Here is a 23,950-nt window from a genome sequence, read left to right on the forward strand (position 1 = left end):
ATGTAAAGATCTTCTCCCATTCTGTGAGGGGTCTCTTGGTTTGGGTAGTGGTTTCTTTTGCTGTGAAGAAGCTTTTTAATTTGATGTAGTCCCATAGGTTTATACTTGCCTTAGTCTTCTTTGTAATTGGATTTGTTTCATTGAAGATTTCTTTAAAATTTATCTGGAAAAGAGTTCTGCCAATATTTTCTTGTAAGTATCTGATAGTTTGTGGTCTAACATCCAAGTCCTTGATCCACTTGGAATTTACTTTTGTATTTGGTGAAATACAGTGATTCAGTTTCATTCTTCTGCATGTTTCAACCCATTGTTTCCAACACCATTTGTTGAAGAGACTCTGCTTTCCCCATTTAATAGTCTGGGCCCCTTTGTCAAAGATTAGATATCCATAGGTGTGGGGGCTCACTCTTTTCCTCTCTATCTACCCATCTTTTTCTGTCCTATCCAATAAAATGAAATAAAAAAAAAGGCCTCCAGGAGTAGTGGATTAGTAGTGCTGGCACTGAGCTCCAGTGATTACCCTGGAGGCAAAAACAAACAAACAAAAACAAGAACAACAACAAAAAACCCTTCACTATAAACACTATAGAAAAAACATACTAGGTGGGGGTAGATAGTATAATGGTAATGCAAAGAGACTCTCATGCCTGAGGTTTCATAGTCCCAGGTTCAATGCCCCTCATCACCATATGCCAGAGCTAAGCAGTGCTCTGGTAAAGAAAAAAGAAAAATATATACTGATCAATATATTGGCTCAACACAGATGCAAAAATTATCCATAAATACTTGTGAATCAAATTCAGCAATACATTAAAAGGACTATACACCATGGCTAAGTGGGATTAATGCTAGGGAAGCTGGGTGGTCCCTCATAGACAAGTCAATCCATATAAAACAACTCATCAAGGATCACCTGTTACCATGCAAGAGTTCAAGCCTGCAGGAGGGAAACCTTATGTGTAATGAAGTAGTGTTGCAGGTGTCAAGATGGGAAAAGAAGAGAAAGCATCAATATTTGTTGATAGTATGAAACTGCGCACAATCTGAAGACTCCACTAAAAAGCTATTTGAATTACTGAGCACAGTAAAGTACCCTGTTACAAAATCAATAGATAAATGAGATAAATGAGATGTGCAAAGAACAAATGAGAAGCAAAGAGAAGTGGAAAACCCTCACAATTGTATCCAGAAGAATGAAAGACAGAGGGGGAGAAAATCAGGAAAGAGGCAAAAGAAATCTAGATAACAAAAGTGCTAAGACATTGTTAAAAGACATAGAACAAGGGGACTAGAGAGACAGCTCACCAGATAGGGCATGTGATCATCATCACCTATTATTAGGGAGATGGAAATCAAAACCACAGGAAGATCCTCTCCACACCTGAGAGAATGGTTACATCAAAATGAAGTGCAGCAAGTGTTGCTGAAAGTTGGAACCATGTGAACTTTATGCTCTGTTGGTGGGAAAGTAAATTGGTGAAGCTCTTTTGGAAAGTAGTGCACAACTTCCTCTAAGAAGCTAGGAGGGGGGGCGGGCTGTGGTTCTTTCTATCCAGCAATCGATTTTTGGGGCATCTGTCAAAGACTGAAAATATTAGCACAAAAGTTATATTCATTCCAGCTGGTATTGCAGTACTGTTTATACAGCAAAGACATGGAGAAAATGAAATTCTTCAATAGATGGTTAGTTAAAGTCTGGTTGGAGCCTGCCGACCAGGAACAGTAGTATCTGGAAGGGCGCTAGGATTGAGAAAAGAAAGAAGACAGTGTAATGGGATCAGGAGGGTCCCAGTTCATTAACTGAGTGCCCAGATTGATTTTCTCACAGTCCTTTTATAACACACAGCAAGAAGCTTAATTATGCTGGCTCTGCATAAGGTTTCTTAAAACATAATCCAGGTGCATAAGCAAAGTACAGTTTCTCAAAATATGAGCAAGATACAGTTGAGGCAAAAGTTCATGTAGTTAGACAATTATCATTTTCCCAGAGAGTCTGCAAAGTCTTTATCATTTTCTCAGCTTTCTCCAATCATCCTAAGAGAAAGGTCAGGGGCTCGCAGAAGGCCTGCTTTGCCAGCCTTCTGCTCACAGGCCCAGGGGCCTTGCCTTTCAAGGACCTGCTGCCTTTGACATTAAAGAAGAGTTTATTTATTACTGGCTATAAGAAAAGTTTTTCTTTCTTTCTTTTCTTTTTTTTTTTTCATTTGAAGCCAAACAGAAGGACTTAAGGGAATTGTGAGAAGTAAATGAGTCAGAAGGAAAATAGTTTAACACAGATGTGCAAGGAAATGATAAAAAGTTGAGGAAGAGTCAAAGTGAATTAAGCTAAAAGACTTTCATGCCAAAGGCTCTGAGGTTCCAGGTTCAAATTTCAGCATGACCAGCTGGGCAGTATTCTGGTCTCTCTCTCTTATCTCTATTTCATTGTATTTAAATAAAATATATAAAAAATAAAGGTTAAACTTGCTCATAAAATAAATACATTTTAATGTTTTATTTTTTTATTAGTGATTTAATATTGACTTACAAGATTGTAAGAGGTGTTGAAGGGTGAAGACTGACTCCATGACAGGCTCCAAAAACTGCAGAAATGAGATAGGCCCCAGTTTCAGAAGAACAGTTCCTGGAATTCAGGACCATTACTGGAAATTGAACCCATGGCCTTGCATTAACAGGAACAAAGATAAGCTGAGCATTAAGAAAGGCATCTCCAGAGAGATAGAGCCAAGGCATCTCCAGAGAGATAGAGACCATTAGGCATTTCCAAGGCATCTCTGGAGAGATAGAGACTGATAAACATTTCCCCACATTTCCCCCCAGATGTGTAAAGAAGATAACCACAAGGCTAAGCTTGTCATGTATGCTATGTAACCCATACTCTATATATCTCCTCATGTGCTGGGATTCAAGGTTGAGCACCTAGATCAACTGTGAGGTCTCGGCCCTAGCCCCATGCCCGGGCTAGAAATAAAGGCTCTTTATTTTTACATCACTCTGGTCTCTCTTGGTGTTTTCCTTGCATTCCTGAACCTAACAGTGTAATTGTAATAGAGGTATAATTTCATACAGTTCCCACCACCAGAGTTTCGTTTCCCATCCTCTCCATTGGAATGTTCTCTGTTCTTTATCCCTCTGGGAGTATGGACCAAAATTCTTTTTTTTTTTTTAATTTCTTTATTGGGGAATTAATGTTTTCCATTCAACAGTAAATACAATAGTTTGTACATGCATAACATTCCCCAGATTCCCATTTAACAATACAACCCCCACTATGTCATTCATCATCCTTCATAGTCCTGTATTCTCCCCACCCACCCACCCACCCCAGAGTCTTTTACTTTGGTGCAATACGCCAATTCCATTTCAGGTTCTACTTGTGTTTTCTTTTCTGATCTTGTTTTTCAACTTCGGCCTGAGAGTGAGATCATCCCATATTCATCCTTCTGTTTCTGACTTATTTCACTCAACATGATTTTTTCAAGGATGGACCAAAATTCTTTATGGGGTGTAAAAGGTGTGAGTGATATCTGGCTTCTGTAATTGCTTCTCTGCTGGACATGGGCATTGGTGGGTCCATCCAGACCCCCAGATTGTTTCTATCTTTCCCTAATGGGGTAGGGCTCTGAAGATGTGAGTCTTTGGGACACATTGATGAGGTCACCAAGATATTTAAACTTTAATAGTTAAAACTGCTTATCTCTTCCATTTCTGGTGACACTTAATGTCACAATTCTCAATGGCCTTATGAATATACTTTTAAGTAAATATATATATATATATATATTTTATTATTATTATTTTAACCTGAGCACTGATCAGCTCTGGCTTATGGTGGTGTGGGCATTTAACCTGGGACTTTGGAGCCTCAGGCATGAGAGTCTTTTTGCATAACCTTTATGTTATCTTACCCCCCCCATGAATTTCTTTTCTTTTTTTTAAATTTCTTTATTGGGGAATTAATGTTTTACATTAAACAATAAATACAATAGTTTCTACATGCATAACATTCCCCAGTTTCCCATATAACAATACAACCCCCACTACGTCATTTATCATCCTTCATGGACCTGCATTTTCCCCACCCACCCACCCCAGAGTCTTACTTTGGAGCAATATGCCAATTCCATTTCAGGTTCTACTTCTGTTTTCTTTTCTGCTCTTGTTTTTCAACTTCTGCCTGAGAGTGAGATCATCCCATATTCATCCTTCTGTTTCTGACTTATTTCACTCAACATGATTTTTTTCAAGGTCCATCCAAGATCAGCTGAAAACGGTGAAGTCACCATTTTTTACAGCTGAGTAGTATTCCATTGTGTATATATACCACAACTTGCTCAGCCACTCATCTGTTGTTGGACACCTGGGTTGCTTCCAGGTTTTGGCTATTACAAATTGTGCTGCCAAGAACATATGTGTACACAGATCTTTTTGGATGGATGTGTTGGGTTCCTTAGGATATGTCCCCAGGAGAGGAATTGCAGGATCATAGGGTAGGTCCATTTCTAGTCTTCTGAGAGTTTTCCAGACTGTTCTCCACAGAGGTTGGACCAGTTGACATTCCCACCAGCAGTGTAGGAGGGTTCCTTTGACCCCACACCCTCTCCAGCATTTGCTGCTGTTACCTTTTCTGATGCATGATATTCTCACAGGAGTGAAGTGATATCTCATTGTTGTCTTGATTTTCATTTCTCTGACAATCAGAGACTTGGAGCATTTTTTCATGTGTTTCTCGGCCTTTTGGATCTCTTCTGTGGTGAATATTCTGTCCATGTCCTCCCCACATTTTTGGATGGGGTTATTTGTTGTCTTGTTGTTGAGTCTGGCAAGCTCTTTATATATGTTAGTTATTAAACTCGTATGAATTTCTTTTTTTAATGACAGGAGCTAGCTCAGTGGTGGATGGAAAGACTTATGTGAGGAACTAAGTCTGATTCCCTGTACTTTATATGCCAGAGACAGCCTATGGTTTTCTCTCTTGTTCTCTATCTCCCTTTCCTCTTAAATTCTCCTCTCTCTTGAGAGAGAGAGAGAGAGAGAGAGAGAGAAATAAGGAAGGAATGAAGGAAGAAAAAAAAAAAAGCTGCCAGGAACAGTGCATTTGTCATGTAGGCACTGAGTCCCAGTGATAGCCCTAGTAGAAATAAATAAATAAATAAATAAATAATTCTATAATCAAAGATACTGGAATAAGTTTCTGTGATCCTAATCTTGGTGAGGGATGGAAACAATTACAAAATACAAAGAAATCAGGTTATTTCATCCCCACCTCCAGGGTGAAATGCTTCTCTTTATCGCTTCCTCTCTATCTTCCTCTTCATTCTTGATTTCTGTCTGTATCAGAAAGAAAAAAGTTATTTCAGCAAAAGTGATCTGAAAGAGCCAAAGAAGGTGTGCTGAGGGTCAAATGACTCTCCAGGTCCAGCTTCTCACCGGTGCTCTAACCTTCCTACTCTACCTCCAAAAACTCTCACTCACTGTTAACATAAAAAATGATTCAGTGCACCCCATAATGACCTTAGGTCCATACTTCCAGAGGGATAAAGAATAGAAAAGCTATCAGGGGAAGGGTTGGGATACAGAGTTCTGGTGGTGGGAATTGTGTGAAGTTGTACCCCTCTTATCCTCTGGTTTTTGTCAATGTTTCCTTTTTATAAATAAAACTTTAAAAAGAGGGAGTCAGGAGGTAGCGCAGTGGGTTAAGCGCAGGTGGCACGAAGCGCAGGGATCGGCATAAGGATCCTGGTTCGAGCTCCGGGCTCCCCACCTGCAGGGGAGTTGCTTCACAGGCAGTGAAGCAGGTCTGCAGGTGTCTGTCTTTCTCTCCCCCTCTCTGACTTTCCCTCTCCATTTCTCTCTGTCGTATCTAACAACGGTGACATCAATAACAACAATAATAACTAAAACAACAAGAGCAACAAAAGAGAAAATAAATATTAAAAAATAAAAAAATTCATTAAAAATTTTAAAAAGAAAGAAAATTATTCAGTAAGTTGGATAGACCGTAGATCAATCTGACAGCACAATATGTAGGGTGCTGGCAATGTGAAGCAGGTGGTATGTGCAAAAGCTAAAGACACAGATGTTACCTGGTGTTTGTACAGCATTTCTGAGTTTATTTACACAAGCCATCCCACTTGATCCAGCCTTGATACAGTTTAATTGTTCCAAATCCACTTAAGAACATAAGATCTTCCGGGACTGGGTGGTGGCACACTTGGCTGAGTATACGTTACAATGCAGAAGCATCCGGGTTAAGCCTCTGATACCCACCTGCGGGGGGAAGATTCACAAGTGGTGAAGTTGTGTTGCAGGTTTCTCTCTTTCTCTCATTTTCGTCTCAGCATCTCTCTGTCTCTATTCAATAAGTGAAAAAAAAATATAAACGATATCTTCCAAGGGGACACTGAGACCTTGCTTCCCTAACCACACAGCTGTGTTGTCAGGTCCACTTCTGGCCTCTGATCTTCCTTTCTGGATCTCCTTCTGGCTGGGGGGGGGGGGGGCTGCTCCCAAAGCCCCCTTGGTTCTGGGGTTTATCAGGAATGGTGGCTAGGGGTCTGTCCTTCTGCCTTGGAAGCTGGCTAAGGCTTTGCTCCGGTTGGGGATGTTGCAGGCTCTGCTGTGTTGAGAGTAGGAGAGGTTTTCTGGATCTTTGACAAAAAAAAAAAAAAAGACTCTTCTGATTTGTAGAAAACTTTGGAAGCCTGTCTCCCCAATGACCCCTGCTGTGATGTGAGTGACAGTCACAGGATTCCCAGATACAGTGAGAACGTGTGCTGTTGAACCCCCCCTCCCCCGTTGTCATTGAACACTGGGTTTTGGGGGTTGGCTCGTACATTGTGGTCATCTCACATTGGGTTGTCATCAGGCACCATCTCTGGTGACCAGGTGATAGCAGTGACACTAGAGGAGGGAAGAGACCAGTCTGAGTTCCTGTAGTCAGCTGGGGGCTGGGTGAGCACTGTCCTCAGGCCTCCTCCCAGTCCAGTCAGCACCAGGAAGGTGGCAAAAGCTGGGTCAATGACCTGTTGTGGTTAATTATTGTAGAGATGAAATGGGCACTACTTTCTAAGTTTTTTTCTTTTCTTTTAAATTTCTTTCTTGGGAGATTCATGTTTTACAGTTGACAGTAAACACAATAGTTTGTACATGCATAACATTGCTCAATTTTCCACATAACAATACAACCCCCACTAAGTCCTCTGTCATCCTTTTTGGACCTGTACTCTCCCCCCACCCACCCCAAGAGTCTTTTACTTTGGTGCAATACACCGACTCGAGTTCAGGTTCTACTTGTATTTTCTCTTCTGATCTTGATTTTCAACTTCTGCATGAGAGTGAGATCATCCCATACTCATCCTTCTGTTTCTGATTTATTTAACTTAACATGATTTATTTTTTTTCTCCCAGATTTTACTGCTCCTGCTTGACTTTTTCCTTCCTTCTTCTTTTTTTCTTTCTTCCTGATAGAAACAGAGAGGCAGAAAAAAGGAATAAGAAGAAGGAGAAAAAGGAGGAGGAGGAGGACAAGAGGAATGGGAAAGAAGAAGGAACTTCCTTTAATCCAGTGGGGGTCAGGTTGAACCTGGATTGCACACATGGCAAAACAGTACATTATCTCAGTGAGCTACTTTGGTATCCTACTGAGCCTATTTTAAAAATACATTTTGAGGGGGTCGGGCGGTGGCGCAGTGGGTTAAGCGCATGTGGTGCAAAGCGCAGGAACCGGCGTAGGGATCCCGGTTCGAGCCCCCGGCTCCCCACGTGCAGGGGAGTCGCTTCACAGGCGGTGAAGCAGGTCTGCAGGTGTCTATCTTTCTCTCCTCCTCTCTGTATTCCCCTCCTCTCTCCATTTCTCTCTGTCCTATCCAACAACGAATTGCATCAACAAGGGCAATAATAATAGCCACAACGAAGCTACAACAAGGGCAACAAAAGGGGGAAAAAATGGCCTCCAGGAGCGGTGGATTCATGGTGCAGGCACCGAGCCCAGCAATAACCCTGGGGGGGGGAAAAATACATTTTGAATACAGCACAATAATTAGGATTTCCCAGCTATTGTCATAGTAAATAAATTAGTAATGCCTGCAGGGTATGGAAAAGTATTTAGTACCAAATTTATTTTAATTAAAACTTATTTGCCATCTAGGCAGTGATATATCTGGTTGAGCACATGTTTATTTTAAAAAATTAATTTTTTTTAGAATTTATTTTATTAATGAGGAAGATAAGAGGAGAGAGAAAGAACCAGACATCACTCTGGTACATGTGCTTCCGGGGATTGAACTTGAGACCTCATGCTTGAGAATCCAATGCTTTACCGCTGCGCCACCTCCCACACCACTCTTTTTAAAAATTTATTTTCATTTTTCAACACACTTTAAAATTTATTTATTGTTGGATAGAGATCGAGAGAAATTGAGAGGGGAAGGGGAGACAGATACTTGCAGCCCTACTTCATCACTCATGAATCTTTCCCTCTGCAGGTGAAGATCAGGGGCTTGAACCTGGGTCTTTGCACAATGTAGTGTGTGCAGTTAAGCAGGTGTGCTACCACCTGGCCCCCCCCAGAAAGATTTTATATTGCAGAACAGTCATGTGAAATTGAGTATTTTCGGAAGTTGTTCCATGATACAGAAATATCTAGAAATGAGGACATAGTCAGTGTGATCTTGGCAGTATTGGAGACACTGACACTATTAAATTATGTGGCCACTTGACGATTCTTGGAAACAGCTTTCATGGTGTGTAGATATAATCCTGGGTCAGTACATCTTGCTCAGATTCTCTTGTCAAGTGGGTGCTTTCCTTACATCTTGCTCAGATTCTCTTGTCAAGTGGGTGCTTTCCTTACATCTTGCTCAGATTCTCTTGTCAAGTGGGTGCTTTCCTTACATCTTGCTCAGATTCTCTTGTCAAGTGGGTGCTTTCCTTTCATCAAGCCTACCAACCACCATATGACCCAGAGAAGAATTCGAGGAATTTCATTGTAGTATCACTTTGATGTCACTCTATCTGGGGGAGAGGCAGACACAAGATACCAGAGAGTGACACAGTGATGCAGAAGTAGACATTTATCTGCTGATAAGTGCAGACATTTATCCCAGTGACACAGAAGCAGACATTATCTGCTGATAAAAATTAATATCAATCAAATTCCTTTATTCCTTCATTTATTATTTATGAGAAAGAAACATTGAGAGGGGGGGGTGGTCTGGGAGGTGGCACAGTGGATAATGCATTAGATTCTCAACCATGAGATTCCCAAGTTCAATCCTGACAGCACATGTACCAGAGTGATGTCTGCTTCTTTCTCTCCTCCTATGTTTCTTATGAATAAATAAATTATTCTAAAAGGGGGGTGGGGAGAAGCAAAGCATCACTCTGGCACATATGTTGCCAGGGATCGAACTCAGAACCTCATGCTTGAGGTTCATCCACTGCACAGCTTCTGGGACCATTGTCCACAATTATCACCATGGATGCTGTGTGTTGTACTATCACTATAGTCCTCTGAGGCCATCACAAGTCCCCACTATAACTCCCACATGCAGGAACTAGCACTGTGTGCTACCAGAGTCTGCCCAAGCTTCTGCTCCAGAAGTTGGATTTAAGAGGGTGTATTCACACTGTTTTTTTCACAATGCAACTTATACTCTGTTTTGGATAGGACTTGTGGACCTCAATTACCATTGCAATGATGCCTCCAAGAAGCAGAGATTTCTCAAAGGAGCTGTTTCCTCTGTGCGCTGATAATTAGGAGGGAAGGTTGAGGTGAGGTAATGTCTGTCCTCCCTGCCTCTCCTCCCTGGTCTGATACAGCCTTAGGACCAATATGTTTGTACTTTAGGTATCCCTGGGATCTTCCAAATACCCTTCCCCTTTAGCAATCACTTTGACATGGTGATGCTAAGCCAGTGGCAGCACAAAGGAAAGAGAAAAAAAGCAGGGAGTGGCAGGTTGAAGTGTTGATCTTTCATCTTGAGTGGAAACAGTCTTCACAATGTATGTTTGCACAGAATTAGATGTTGGGGTGGCACAGTCTTTAGCTGGAAATGGTAAGTGCATTGTGGGGAGTGAGAAGGACCTAGCTTCGTCCCTTCCAAGGAACTCCAAAAGCAATGTTGCTTCTTACAGATTGAATCAGGAGGGTGGGGAGAAAATTGGAAATGGTAGCTTGGAGAGTTATAGCAAGATATTTTAGGAAACTAAAAGAGTTAAGAATCAAATATATAACAAATGATATATTTATATCAAATGATAACAAAACTTCAGGGACACGAACAATATCAGGGTCTTCTTCTTCTAGCGTTTGCCCTTCTTCCGTAGCCAGTCAACAGTGTCAGGTTCAATAAAAAGATACAAAAATAGGACACAACACTAATGACACTTTAGCAACTTGGAGAAAGTCTAAGCTCATCAGGTAAAGAAGGAACTACTAAAGCTGGGAAAGGGCAAGAGACTGGTTCACTCAATGGTGGCCTTTTTCGTCACTAGCAGGCCATTACATCACCTGGGGGCCCAAGTCAGGGAATCCTTGGATTCCCTCGAAGATACAATGAGCCTTGACCTTTAATAGATCCCTCTCTCCATCACCACCGGTCACTTCTATCAGGAATTTCATCAAAAACCCTTTTTGGGCATCTACAGGACCTTGCCCTCACTGAAGAACAATGGCAGGGACTACCCCACTCTCTTAAGGGAGGTTGCGTCACCCAACCTTCCACTAGAGGAAGACTGTGTTGTAGGGTAAGTGTCAGAGACCACCCGAAACCAGTTCAGTCAAATTTGAGAGTCTTTATTAAGCCAGCAGTGACTAAGATCACAGCTAAAAGCGCTGCTCAGAGTGCAGTCCTGAGTTCAGTGTAGCACAACCATTTATAAGGGTAGGTGCAGAAAATAGGCTAAGTTACAGAAGCCAGACATGCGGTGGTTAAGGCATTCTGCTACTGCAGTCAGGACAACCCAAGCAACAAGTAATCAATAATTTTAGAACACTAAGGTCTACTTCTTCCTTTTTAAAATATTTATTTATTTATTTACTTCCTTTTGTCGCCCTTGTTGTTTTATTGTTGTAGTTATTACTGTTGTTGTTATTAGTGTCTTCGTTGTTGGATAGGACAGAGAGAAATGGAGAGAGGAAGGGAAGACAGAGAGGGGGAGAGAAAGACACCTGCAGACCTCCTTCACTGCCTGTGAAGCGGCCCCCCTGCAGGTGGGGAGCTGGGGGCTCAAACTGAGATCCTTAGGCTGATCCTTGCGCTTTGTGTCACGTGCACTTAACCTGCTGCACTACCACCTGACTCCCAGGTCTACTTCTTGTTGGCAAGTAAAGTGGTTGTCAAGATGGAGTCAATTATGCTAAAGAAGTGGGGACCCTGTCACAACTGGTCCTAAAATGAGTGCAGCTTTGACCATGGACTGAGCTCACACTGACAGGAACTCAGAGGTTATATAAGTCCTGTGGTAAATATGAATACACATGGGTACTGGATCAGATTGATGTGGTAAACAGTTAATTATATTTATATATTTCCTTCAAGTTTGGGGGCTACTCTCTGTCCTAATCCAATTTTCTAGTTCTATTCTCAATTCTGACACTGTCTTCCCAGGTAATGTTTTTAGTTCACCTCCATGTCAAATATCAAGCTCAAGCAAAAAGTACTGAAGTCATGGGCCTCTAGGAACATACCTAAAATAGATATCCTAGCTTCTTACTACCCTAAAATCCCTATTCTCACCTGCTCTATTCCTATTTTTTGGCTTCTATTTATTAAACATTTTGTCCTGCCTCATAACTTACTGACTTTTAGACACCAAATTGAAGATGCTACTATGATTTCATCCTGAACTTCCTGGGCAGATGACTTCACAAATGTGTCCTAGAACCTCACCTCTCCAGAGCCCTACCCCACTAGGGAAAGATAGAAAACAGGATGGGAGTATAGATCGGCATGCCAACATCCATGTCCAGTGGAGTAGCAATTACAGAAACCATAACTCCCACCTCTGCACCCCAAAAGAATTTTGGTCCATGCTCCCAGAGGTGGAGAAATGTTAGGGGAAGATGCCTAATGGATTCTACAACCCAGCTCTACTAGTACCCAGATAGGGAAGGGGAAAAAAAGGAAAGACATTTGGAAGTAGTAGTTGGTGGAGGTATGACTTAGAAAGGAAGAGAAGGTAGGACCATAGAAAAAATGGGCAAAAAAAGAAAGAGAAAGATGAATATGAGATGATCCCACTCAAACCGAAGTTGAGAAAGAACAGAAAGGGAGGGTGGGTGAGATAGTATATAATGGTTACAAAGTCCCAGGTTCAATCCCCCATACCACCACAAGCCAAAGCTGAGCTGTGCTTTGATGAAAAAAATAAAAAAAGGATATGCAAAGCAGAATTTGACTGAGTTTGGAGTATTCTACCAAAGTAAAAAACTCTTTGGGGGGTGGTGGAGGGTAGATTTTCACATCCCCTATAAGGGGATGGGGTAGGGACACAGATCTTTGGTGGAGAGAATGGTGTTAATATATACTCCTATTAACTTATAGTCTTATAAATCACTATTTAATCAATATGAGAGGGGAAAATAAAGTGAATGCCTCGAGTGTTTTAATGCATAGACTTCATTTCCGAGGATATAGTCCTTCAATCTAAGCACTTAAGCTTTCAACTTAGTAAACTGATTGAATTTTAACACTGGATTTAAACTGTTAGTGCATTTCTAATAATAACTTAAAAATTTATTTTCCCCTTTGTTTCCCTTGTTTTATTGTTGTTGTAGTTATTATTGTTGTTATTGCTGTCTTTATGGTTGGATAGGACAGAGAGAAATGGAGAGAGGAGGGGAAGACAGAGAGGAGGAGAGAAAGATAGACACCTGCAGACCTGCTTCACTGCTTGTGAAGTGACTCCCCTGCAGGGGGGGGGGGAGCCAGGGGCTTGAACTGGGATTCTTAAGCCAGTCCTTGTGCTTTGAGCCACCTGCGCTTAACCCACTGCACTACCACCCGACTCCCAGCTTTTTTTTTTTTTTAAATTAAATCACCTGTAATCTTAGGGAGATCAGAATCAACTGTTAGTATATAAGATATAGTTACTTATAATAGCATTAAATGACATAAATCATGGTAAAGTCTTTTACGGTACAGTAAAATCCTAACTATTGGATTTTCAAAGTAAACCAAGTTCCCAAATAACTTGGTTATTATAATAACTGTATATTGCCTTTTTAAACTCTAAGACAGCAAGGAACTTCCCTCATTCTCTATAAAAGCCATATTTCTCCCAGTCCTGGAGCTTTTTTTTGATACTCTGCAACTGCTGATCTCAACCAAATCAATGCAACTAGTGCCACGTTGACGTGTTTCACTTTGGACTGTGTCCAGAGATGGCAGGCCTGGGATGTTAACCCTTCAGATCCATTACACAGGTGAGACCTTTCCTAGCTCATAGAACTTCTTAATTCCATTTCGAGTGGTGCACTTCCTAACAAAGCTACAGAATCTAGATATAGATCAAGGCCTATGAGATAAGGCACATGTGTACATGTATCCATAAGTTAGGGGAAATATATATACCTTAAAGTAAAAGTGCACAATAGTCTTCAGTGACTCAGTAAGTGTAGTAAGCAAGTAGAAAAATCTAAAGAAGACACCATAAAGTATTTAATCAAGTAGTTTCTTTAGAATATTTTTTATTATTTTTATTTATTGGATAGAGACAGCCAGACATTGAGAGGGACAGAGTGACACACCTGCAGCCCTGCTTCGGCACTTATGAACTTTCCCCCCATGCAGGTGGAAGCAAATAGTTTCTACTTAGACCTAGATATCCTCCTCACTTAATTCCTATTTCACTTCCCTCAGTCACTCTAAGCCTAACCCTGTCAGATAAAGCAAGGACTATAAGAGCTGGATAAGGGCAAGAGACGAGCACATTTTTAAAAAAAATTTTTAAAAATTTTTTATTTAAGAAAGGATTAATTAACAAAACCATAGGGTAGGAGGGGTACAACTCCACACAATTCCCACCGCCCAATCTCCATATCCCACCCCCTCCCCCGATAGCTTTCCCATTCTCTATCCCTCTGGGAGCATGGACCCAGGGTCATTGTGGGTTGCAGAAGGTAGAAGGTCTGGCTTCTGTAATTGATGAGCACATTTTAATGATGGCTCTTTTGGTCATTACTAGGCCATCCCATCATCCAGGACCCTAGTCAGAGAATACCAGATAGATATGGTGGGCCTAGAATTCGAACAGATCCCTCTCTCCACCATCACTGGTTATCTCCACCAGGAACAACATCATAAATCCTCTTGTGGGGCTATACAGAACCTTGCCCTCAATGTGGAACAACAATGGTATGGACTGCCCCACTCTTTGAAGGGAAGCTAGGCCAACATACTCTGCCACTTGAGGAAGACTGGTCCTGAATGAGTGCAGCCTAGAATATTCCTAGCTATGACCATGGAATGCGAGCTCAGACTGACAGGGATGCAGAGGTTATATAGGCTTCTGTGCTGAATACGATGGGCTCTAGGCCAGACTGATGAGGTTTACAGTTAATGGTATTTATATACTTTCCCCATATTTGGAAGCTACTCTCTGCCCTGATACAGATTTCTAGTCCTATCCTTAACTCTGACACCATTTCCGCAGACAATACTTTTAGCTCATCTGCGTGTTAATTGTTGGGCTTAGGCAAAAATAAGTAAAGTCATGGGCCCCTTGGAATAAATCTAAAATAGACTTCTTAGCTTCTTTCAACATGAAGATCCCAAATTTCATCTGCTATATTCTTACCTTTAGGTTCATAATTATTAAACACATTTTTTTCTGTTATTTTAATGCTTTTTTAGCCACCAAGGTGCAGATGCTACCAGATGCACCATGATGCAATGGAGACTCACAGTTGCACTTGGTGAGTCTTAGGGGAGTCCTCTCCTCCCTTCAGCTGTCCCCTTGTTGGTAAAACAGACTGGAGGTGATGTCTCAACTGGTAAACTGCTGGACTGTTACCAGCCACTTAATCTCTCCCTAGGCTTCTCTCTGTCGACGAGCCACACGTGTTTGCACTCACTAGTGATTTGATGGGTTCCTGAAGTCTTTCTAGTCCTATCTTGTGGTCCCAGGTGGTCTCCTTTGGTATTCCTAGTTGACCCAGGAGAGGAGAGGAGAGAAACACAGCTGCTGCTGCTCTGTAGCCCTGCCTCCAGAAGTCTACACGCAACTCTTATTGAAATGAAACACTTTTTCCTTTTCTTTTCTTTTTTTTTTTTTAAATCTCAAATTACTTTTATTTATCAACTGTAATAGATTCATTTTGGGTGCGTTACTATGAGAGAAACATCTATAAGTTTACCTCTCAGAGACTGCTTTTCTTTTTTAAATATGATAGCATTGGATTACTTACTATTTCAGCCTTTAGACATACCTGAACACTGTTTCTTTATTCAAGCACCATGAAGTGTGTATTTTATACTAAACAACTAAATTATCAAATTTAATGAAAAATAACCCATATTTTAAATTTTCCTCATTGTAAAGTTGGTTTTTCATTGCAAAGTTCTATGACTCCTTTCCCTGAAACAATATATTACATCAGAAGACTATTTCTTTTTTTTTTTTAAATTTTTTATTTAAGAAAGGATTAATGAACAAAAACATAAGGTAGGAGGGGTACAACTCCACACAATTCCCACCACCCAATCTTTTCTTTTCTTTTCTCCTCTTTTCTTTTCTTTCTTTCTTTCTCTCTTTATTTTTAAAAGGAGACATTAACAAAACCATAGGATAGGAGAGGTACAACTCCACACAATTCACACCCCCAGATCTCTATATCTCATCCCATCCCCTGATAGCTTTCCTATTTTTTGTCCCTCTAGGTATATGGACCCAGGGTTATTATGGGGTGCAGAAGGTGGAAAGCCTGGCTTCTGTAATTGCTTCCACGCTGAACATGGGTGTTGACAGGTCAATCCATACACTTAGCCTGTCTCTCTCTTTCCCTATTGGGGCAGAGCTCTGGGGAAGAGGAGCTCCAGGACACATTGGTGGGGTTGTCTGTTCAGGGAAGTCTGGTTGACATCATGCTAGCATCTGGAACCTGGTGGCTGAAAAGAGAGTTAACATACAAAGTCAAACAAATTGTTAAACAATCATGAGCCTAAAGGCTGGAATAGTGCAGATGAAGAGTTGGGGGGGTGTCTATGTTTATCTAGGTCTACTAGATAGCTAATATTAGATACTAGATAGCTAATACTAGATAGCCTATTTTAGTTCTTTTTCAAAAGGCCTGTGACTATACTAGTTTTTTCTTTCCCCTGAGCCTGAAATCTGATATGCAGGTGGATCCAAGTTATTGTCTAGGGAAATGGTGTCATGGCTGGGAAAAGGACCAGAAAGCTGAATCAGGGAAGAGAGTAGCTCCCAAATATGGGAAAGGTGCATAAATATTGTTGACTATAAACCCCATCGATTTGATCTGATCTGGGGCCTATATTCAGCTTAAGAGCCTATGTGACCTCTGCAATCCTGTAGATCTGAGCTCACATTCTATGGTCATGAGTAGGAACCTTCCAAGCTGCCCCGATTTCAGGACCCATCTTCCTCAGGTGTAGCATAGAGTATGTTGTCCATCCTTCCTTCAGAGGATGGAACATTCTCTACCATTGTAGATCCAAGTTGAAGATCCAGGGTTCTTAAGATAGTCCTTGCACTTCGTGACATGTGCACTTAACCCGCTGAGCTACCACTGCCCAGTAGCTGAAGTAGAATTAGAGAATCCTATGAGAAAGGAAAGGTCTCACCAGAGTAATGAGGCTGAAGGGTTGACATTCCACACCAGACGTCTCTGGACACAGTCCGAAGTGAAGCATGCCAAGGTGATAGGTGTTGCATTGATTAAGTTGGGATCAGCAGATGCAGTATCAATTGGTATGAATTGAGGGTCGTATGCTGGAAAGTGAGCCCCACCCTATTTCTTATTTGACAATGCTCCTCATATAACTTTTTAAAAAAATATTTATTTCTTTTTTGTTTCCCTTGTTGTATTTATTGTTGTTGTAATTATTATTTTTGTTGATGTCATTGTTGTTGGATAGGACAGAGAGAAATGGAGAGAGGAGGGGAAGACAGAGAGGGGGAGAGAAAGATAGACACCTGCAGACCTGCTTCACCGACTGTGAAGCGACACCCCTGCAGATGGGGAGCTGGGGGCTCGAACCAGGATCCTCATGCCGGTTCTTGTACTTTGTGCCATGTGCACTTAACCCACTGCGCTACCGCCCAACTGCCTTCCCCATATAACTTAACAAATCAAATAGCAAAAAAAAAAAAAAAAATTAGTATCTTCATTTTTAAGGAGAGAGGAAAAAATACCAGGCTGGGAGTTGAGACAACTCATGGAGAAGGTCAGACAGACAGAGGGGTGAGGTCTGCACAAACATGTGTCAGAGGTGCTAGAGCCCCTGATGGTGGGAGAAGAGGGTAACGGGAATAGCTGAGGCTCCCACCTTCCTGGTATGATGCCACCTGTCACACTGTGAGGTTCTCACAAATCACTATGCCCTCCTCCTGTGTGATGTCACCTGTGTGACCAGGTACTCAACTCCTTCTCCAGCATGGCCCTTCTCATGACCACTGACACCGATGAGGTGCATCAGAGGGAAGGGGGTGGGTTCTTTGGGCTGAGAGCCAGGGAGGGGCAGAGAGCAGGTGTGGTTGTCCCCATAAAAGGCCCAGCACAGGGAGTCGGGCTGTAGCACAACGGGTTAAGCGCAGGTGGCGCAAAGCACAAGGACTGGCATAAGGATCCCGGTTCGAACCCCGGCTCCCCACCTGCAGGGGAGTCGCTTCACAGGCGGTGAAGCAGGTCTGCAGGTGTCTATCTTTCTCTCCCCCTCTCTGTCTTCCCCTCCTCTCTCCATTTCTCTCTGTCCTATCCAACAACGACAACAACAATAATAACTACAACAATAAAACAATAAGGGCAACAAAAGGGAATAAAAAAAAAAAGGCCCAGCACAGTCCCCACAGCAGCACCTCTACACAGGCAGGAGCTCTGAGACTGTACCTGTCAGGGACTCTCAGCACCTGGTTCCTGGGGGGCAGGCAGGAGGAAGAGACACTGCAGGGAGGAGGGTGATTCTGACTCAACCAGACCTGTATGGGGAACAGAGATGGTGGCTCAGGTGGGGGTTTAGAGAAGGTGCCCATCCACTGGGGTTTGCTGGCTGCTTTAGGATGGGCTATTCCAGGAGGTCCCAAAGGGTCCATAGGCCCATCATATAGCACTGGGGGTTCCTCACTAGAAGGTCGGGGTGAGGGTGGAGGGAGGACAGAAGGTTCAGCCAGTAACCTTGTGCTTCTTGCTCCCCTTAGAAGACACTGGCCAGATGTTGTTTCCTGCTGTTCCTTGCAGTGGCCACCAAAGGACAGCTAGCCAAACAACAAATTTGTGAGTACAGAGTAGGGGGGCTAGGAGAGAAAGGATGGATGTCCACATTTATAAATGAAAAGGGGAGTAATGAGATGGTCAGAGTCCTAGTGAACTGTGTCTTGGGTGTTATGCTGATTCCCCTGGGGTCACACAGGCCTTGAGCTCAAGGGGCCCTGATCCATCTCTGTGCTCCTTTGTGGCTGAGAGGACACCTGAGTGTCATGGGAAGGACCATGCTGCTTCTGTGTCCTTTGAACAAATCCACCAGGGGGAGCTAGTGGACACACCTATGTCCAGTGGACAACTGCCTCTTATCTAAGCCTCACGAGAACCACAGTCATGGGTATTGTTATGTATTAGAGGGGATAAGTCAGTTTTGGTCTCAACTGGATGTTGGAGCAGACAAAATGTGGAGCTTGGGGCATCCAGCTGGCTTGTGAGCAGGTGATGTGAACAGGACTTAAGCTGGAGGCAGGAAAGATGGTGCCCTGTCTACAGGAATTCATGAATGTCTTCTCCATGGTCTAGCTGCTCTTCCTCCTCTGGGGAACAAGATCTGTAGTGCCCTGAACACTGCTCAGCCTCGAAGCTGCAAGGAAATCAAACAGCTCTGCCCTAGTGCAGGTGGTGAGTAAGGAAACAGCAGATCCTCTGCTTGAGGGTCTTTCAGCCGGGCAGATCCAGATGGGCACGAGGAGGAGCCTGGCCCTGTCTGCCCAGCTGGGCTCCACCTGGGAGATCCTTGGGGGACATTCAGGGTTGTGTGTATGTCCCCAGTCCCAGTGACATGCCCTTCAGACATGGGAACTCGATGACCCTGGTGCTACTCAGAGTGGTGGCACTGAGAGAGTCACTGTCAATCACAGGGAGACACCACCATGTCTTCTAGCACATCTGTCTACAGAGTTTCTGAGAGATCCTGTGAACAATGGTGCTCGTGCCTCTCATGAAACTTTCCCACAATGAATAGTGTGTGGGGACACATGAGGTACTGTCCCCTCCCAGCCCTCTTGTCCTGGGCCTGGGTGACCACAACACTCAGACAGGGAACCCTGCACTCTTCCCCCTGCAGATGGCCTGTATTACCTCTACACTGAGAATGAGATCATCTACCAGACCTTCTGTGACATGACCACAGATGGTGGCAGCTGGACCCTGGTGGCCAGTGTGCACGAGAACTTCCTGGCTGGGAAGTGCACAAGGGTGATTGCTGGAGCAGTGAGCAGGGTAGCCGGTCTGACAACCCAGCTGGTGATGGCAACTGGGCCAACTACAACACGTTTGGGACAGTAGATGCAGCCACCAGTGATGACTACAAGGTGGGGGATACTCCCTGGCCCCTTGGGGATATAGGGGAGAATGAGGTTGAGCACCCCAGGTAGATGGAAGGATGAAGATGAGGGAAGGGAGATGGTGGGGAGAGGAAAGGATCACACTTTTCTTTTTTTTCCTCTAGGGTTATCACTGGGGCTTGGTGTTTACACTATGAATCCAATGCTTCTATGGTGATTTTTTTCTGCTTTATTGTATAGAACAGAGAGAAATAATAGAGAGAGGAAGGGGAGATAGAGAGGGAGAGAAAAATCTAGACACTGGCAGACCTGCTTTGAAGTTTGTGAAGCATCTTCCCTGCAGAAACCTAAATACTTGTATGAATCATTGTGCTTAGTACTACGTGTGCTTAACCAGGTGCACCACCACCCAGCCTCTTTACACATTTCTTGAACAAAGGCATTAGTTACCTGGGGGTTGTGAGCTCCTCATCTCAGGAAGTTTGTACTTGAGCAGGGTCTTTTTTCCCCCCTGCATGTTATGATGTGAGCACCACTAAGGCTGTTTTCTGTGTGGGAACCCCATCAAGGAGTTCTGTGTTGGTCACCCCGCAGAATCACGGCTACTTTGACATCAAAGCCCTGGACCTGGGCATCGGGCACATCCCCAACATGACCCCCCTGCCTTCCTGGAGGAGCAGCTCCCTGCTGAGATATTACACTTTCACAGAATTTTTCCGGAGAGCAGGACATAATCTGTTTGGTCTCTACCAGGTATGCAGGGTGCCAGCTCAGGAGAAGATAGCATTTTCATTGGGGAGAAGATTAAGTTTCTTATCACAAACAGACACCAGCTTTTGTCAATGTCTCTTTCTCTGGTCCACTGTGACCTGGTGCATAAAAATCTGGTGCTCTTTCAAAAACCCTAACCAGAAAGTGATGAGTAATTTTGAGGGGTGGAAGCGGGGGTACAGGCCAAGAGATGTGGGGTAAAGGAGACACAGCCATGGGGAAGGAATCATTGCAATAAAACCCATTTCTGAGTGATGACCCCAGTCCGGAGGCATCACATTCTCCTCTCCCCACCTCTTTTGGGTCCTGCAGAAATACCCAGTGCAGTACGGAATGGGCAAGTGCTGGGTTGACAATGGCCCAGCCATTCCTGTGGAGTATGACCACGGTGATCAGAGCACTGCCTCTTACTACTCACCAAACAGTCAAGGTAAGTGTCTGCTGTCTAGCACCACATCACAGTACCAAGAACAGCACCAAAGGGAGGTGCATGGGTACTGGAACAATGCCTAGATGTCTCCTTTTGTCTCTCCTTCTGTCATCTCTGTGAATACACAGAATCCAGCAAGCAACCAGGGAGGTCACTCAGCAGCATTGCACTACCTCAGTGTTTCCTCAGTATCCATGATAAACAGCCCAATAAGGCATGTTTGTAACTTCTTTTATTAAGAACACAGTCTTTATATTAAAATACAGTTTTTAGTGACATAAATCCATAAAGTGAAGTCTATTTAGGAAAACAACAGATATCACAATATACATGAAGGCAGGTGGAGGCAGGTGGTGGCAGGTAGAAAAGGTCCCATGGAGAAGGAAGAGGGGATGGCACAGAACCAGATGTCACCTGTGACCATAGCGCCCCCTGCTGGACTTTTGCAGGATTCCTGCTGATCTTTCTGGGAGGCTGGCTCCTCCTGGGACTTTGGGCTGACCAGGAAGCTTCTGTGAGCCCAGGCTTGTCCTCTGCCAGATAGAGAGAGGGCCTCTCCTGCCCAAGGTCAGCCACTGGCCATGGAGGAGCTGGCTCCCCCACAGCTGTACTACTGGAGTGCAGCTATACCTGCGGAGCAGGGACTCCAGCTTGTCACAGGGAAGCTGCTTCCAAATCTTCCTCTGACCCTCAGCCCTTCTCTCCTCTTCCCTTCTAATGGAATTTGTGCCTGGATTCGTCCAGTTCCGGGTATTTAATAATGAGCGAGCAGCCAATGCCCTCTGTGCAGGGGTGCAGGTCACAGGCTGCAACACAGAGTTTGTGAATTTTGGGGAGACAAATATCCTACCCTCTGGGGGAGGGGTTGTGATGGAATGGGTGTGTTTCCTTATAAATATGCTACTGTGGCTGCCCCTGCAGGGTCAGACCTGCCCCTCACAGTCAACCCAAAACCCAGACTCAGGGGGGCAGAGATAAAACACAGAGTTGACCTTCATGTGGGGTGAGCAGTAACAGCAGCACAGACAAGGGCTTTGGGACACAGGGAGGGAGCCTCTAGTAACCCAAGAGTTGGTTTGCTGATGAAGGTGACTTTTAGTTCAAGTCCTAAGGCCGCATCAACAGCAACATGTAGTGAGGGCAATCAGTGCATTTTTAGCACCAATGACTAATATGTTTTTGTTTTTTTTTTGTGAATGTTTGAGAGTGCAGGTTATGATGGAAGAGGTGAGCTCTTTCAGTATTTAAAGTTTGGGGTGATGCTTAGATAGAAGCAGATTCTGATGCTGAAGTAACTACAGGCCCCGGATCATACATTCTTCAAGGTTGGAGGGGTCTAGATGGATCAGGGACCTGAAAAGTAAACTGGGATTAATAGTAGATTGATGAGGTGGGGTGACAGGTATGGAGATTAGGAAATCTTTAGTAGCAGGATGCTAGCAGTTATAGCAGAGGACAGTACGATAACCATGCCAGACCCAACAGGAAGGAGGGTTCTTCTGTGGGCCCCAGGGTGGGGGCAGGTTCTAGAAAGCTGGGGGATTCCAGGTGGAATGCACCCAGGGAACAGATGCATTTGGATCTCAGGCAGGAAGCTGTGCTGGAGTCTCAGACAAGCAGGATTCGCTGATGACAGGGACAAAGGACAAGAGCTGAAATTGTGGAGACTGGGTGGTGGCACACCTGGTTGAGCGCACATGTTACAATGCACAAGGACCCAGGTTTGAGACCCCGGTCCCCACCTGCAGAAGGAAAGCTTTGCAAGTGGTGAAGCAGGGCTGCAGGTCTCTCTCTCTCTTTCTTTCCCCTACCCTCTTGATTTCTGACAATCTCTATCCAATAAATAAAGATAATAAAAAATTAGCTGAAATTGTGGAAGAGAGGACCCCAACAGAGAGGGGGTAAGGACTGAGCCCCAAAGGACAGCACTGAGGAGATGCAGAGGAAGAATGACATGGGGGGAGCAAGGCAGTGAGGACAGAAGGGACCTCAAAATCCACTGGGGAAGAGAGAGGATGGAACGAGAGGCCAGTACCAGGAGGAAAAAGAGTCATAATCAGGGAGCTTGACCTTGAGAGTCTCATCTGTGTGGGCAGCTGATCTTCCTGTGTCTCTCCTCCTTGCTCCCAGCACTGCATTGGTGGAGGAGGCTACTTTCCAGAGGGGACCCCCAAGCAGTGTGGGGACTTCTCTGCATTTGACTGGAATGGATATGGGACTCACAGCAACTGGAGCAGCAGCCAGAACATCACTGAGGTAGCAGTGTTCCTGTTCTACCGCTGAGAGCCCTAAACTGGAGAACTTGGATTCACTCCTATCCCAGGCCCTTAGAGATACAAAACTTGAATGTTAACAAATGGGAATAAATTGTATCAATTTGCAGCACAGATGTATTTGGATTCTTTTTATAAAGTGTCTTATCTTGAAGGTCATTATATTATTTATTATTATAATTATTCTTGTTGATGCTATTATTATTTATCAGAGTTTTACTCACCTCTGACTTATGGTGATGTGGGAGATTGAACCTGGGACCTCAGAGCCTCAGGCATGGAAGTTGTTTCATATAACCATTATGGTACCTACCCAGCCTGGAGTATTATTCTAAATTATCATTGTTCTGGTGAATTCTACCTCTGAAATTCTGAGTTTGTACTCTGTAATTACACATCACAAGAATCTCCTGGAAGACTGCAGATCCAGATTAAGGACAATGGCAATGTCTTTAAGAATTATTTAATTTGTTTTATTTTCATAAGAGAGATACAGAGAAAGACAGAAAGAGGGAGAGAGAGGTAGATAAGAAGATTGAGTGGGAGAGAGATGAGAGTATGTCTGGAGTATGGGGGTGCTGGGAATTGAACCTGGGACCTAGCGCCTCAAGCATGAATGTCTTTTGCATAACCATTATCCTCTCTTCCCAAATGACAAGAGAAATATTGAAAGTTAGTGCTTCCTACCATACTGTTATTAGCAATTCAAAGTCTTAAATTAAAATATCAAAGGGAGGGCCAGGTG

General features: G+C 43.5%; 1 long non-coding RNA gene and 1 pseudogene across 1 annotated transcript; both read left to right on the top strand.

Annotated features, from left to right (window-relative positions):
* Nucleotides 1–17,649: 17,649 nt before the first annotated feature.
* Nucleotides 17,650–19,821, top strand: LOC132532432 (intelectin-2-like; annotated as a pseudogene).
* A 564-nt stretch (nucleotides 19,822–20,385) lies between these two features.
* LOC103127906 (uncharacterized) lies at nucleotides 20,386–23,283 on the top strand. The gene is made up of 3 exons (XR_009551431.1): nucleotides 20,386–20,484; nucleotides 20,815–20,932; nucleotides 23,063–23,283. It is a non-coding gene; the product is annotated as an uncharacterized LOC103127906 (long non-coding RNA).
* The last annotated feature ends 667 nt before the right edge of the window (nucleotides 23,284–23,950 follow it).

The sequence above is a fragment of the Erinaceus europaeus genome, chromosome 9 (assembly GCF_950295315.1).
Source record: "Erinaceus europaeus chromosome 9, mEriEur2.1, whole genome shotgun sequence".
Taxonomy (NCBI): Eukaryota; Metazoa; Chordata; class Mammalia; order Eulipotyphla; family Erinaceidae; genus Erinaceus; species Erinaceus europaeus.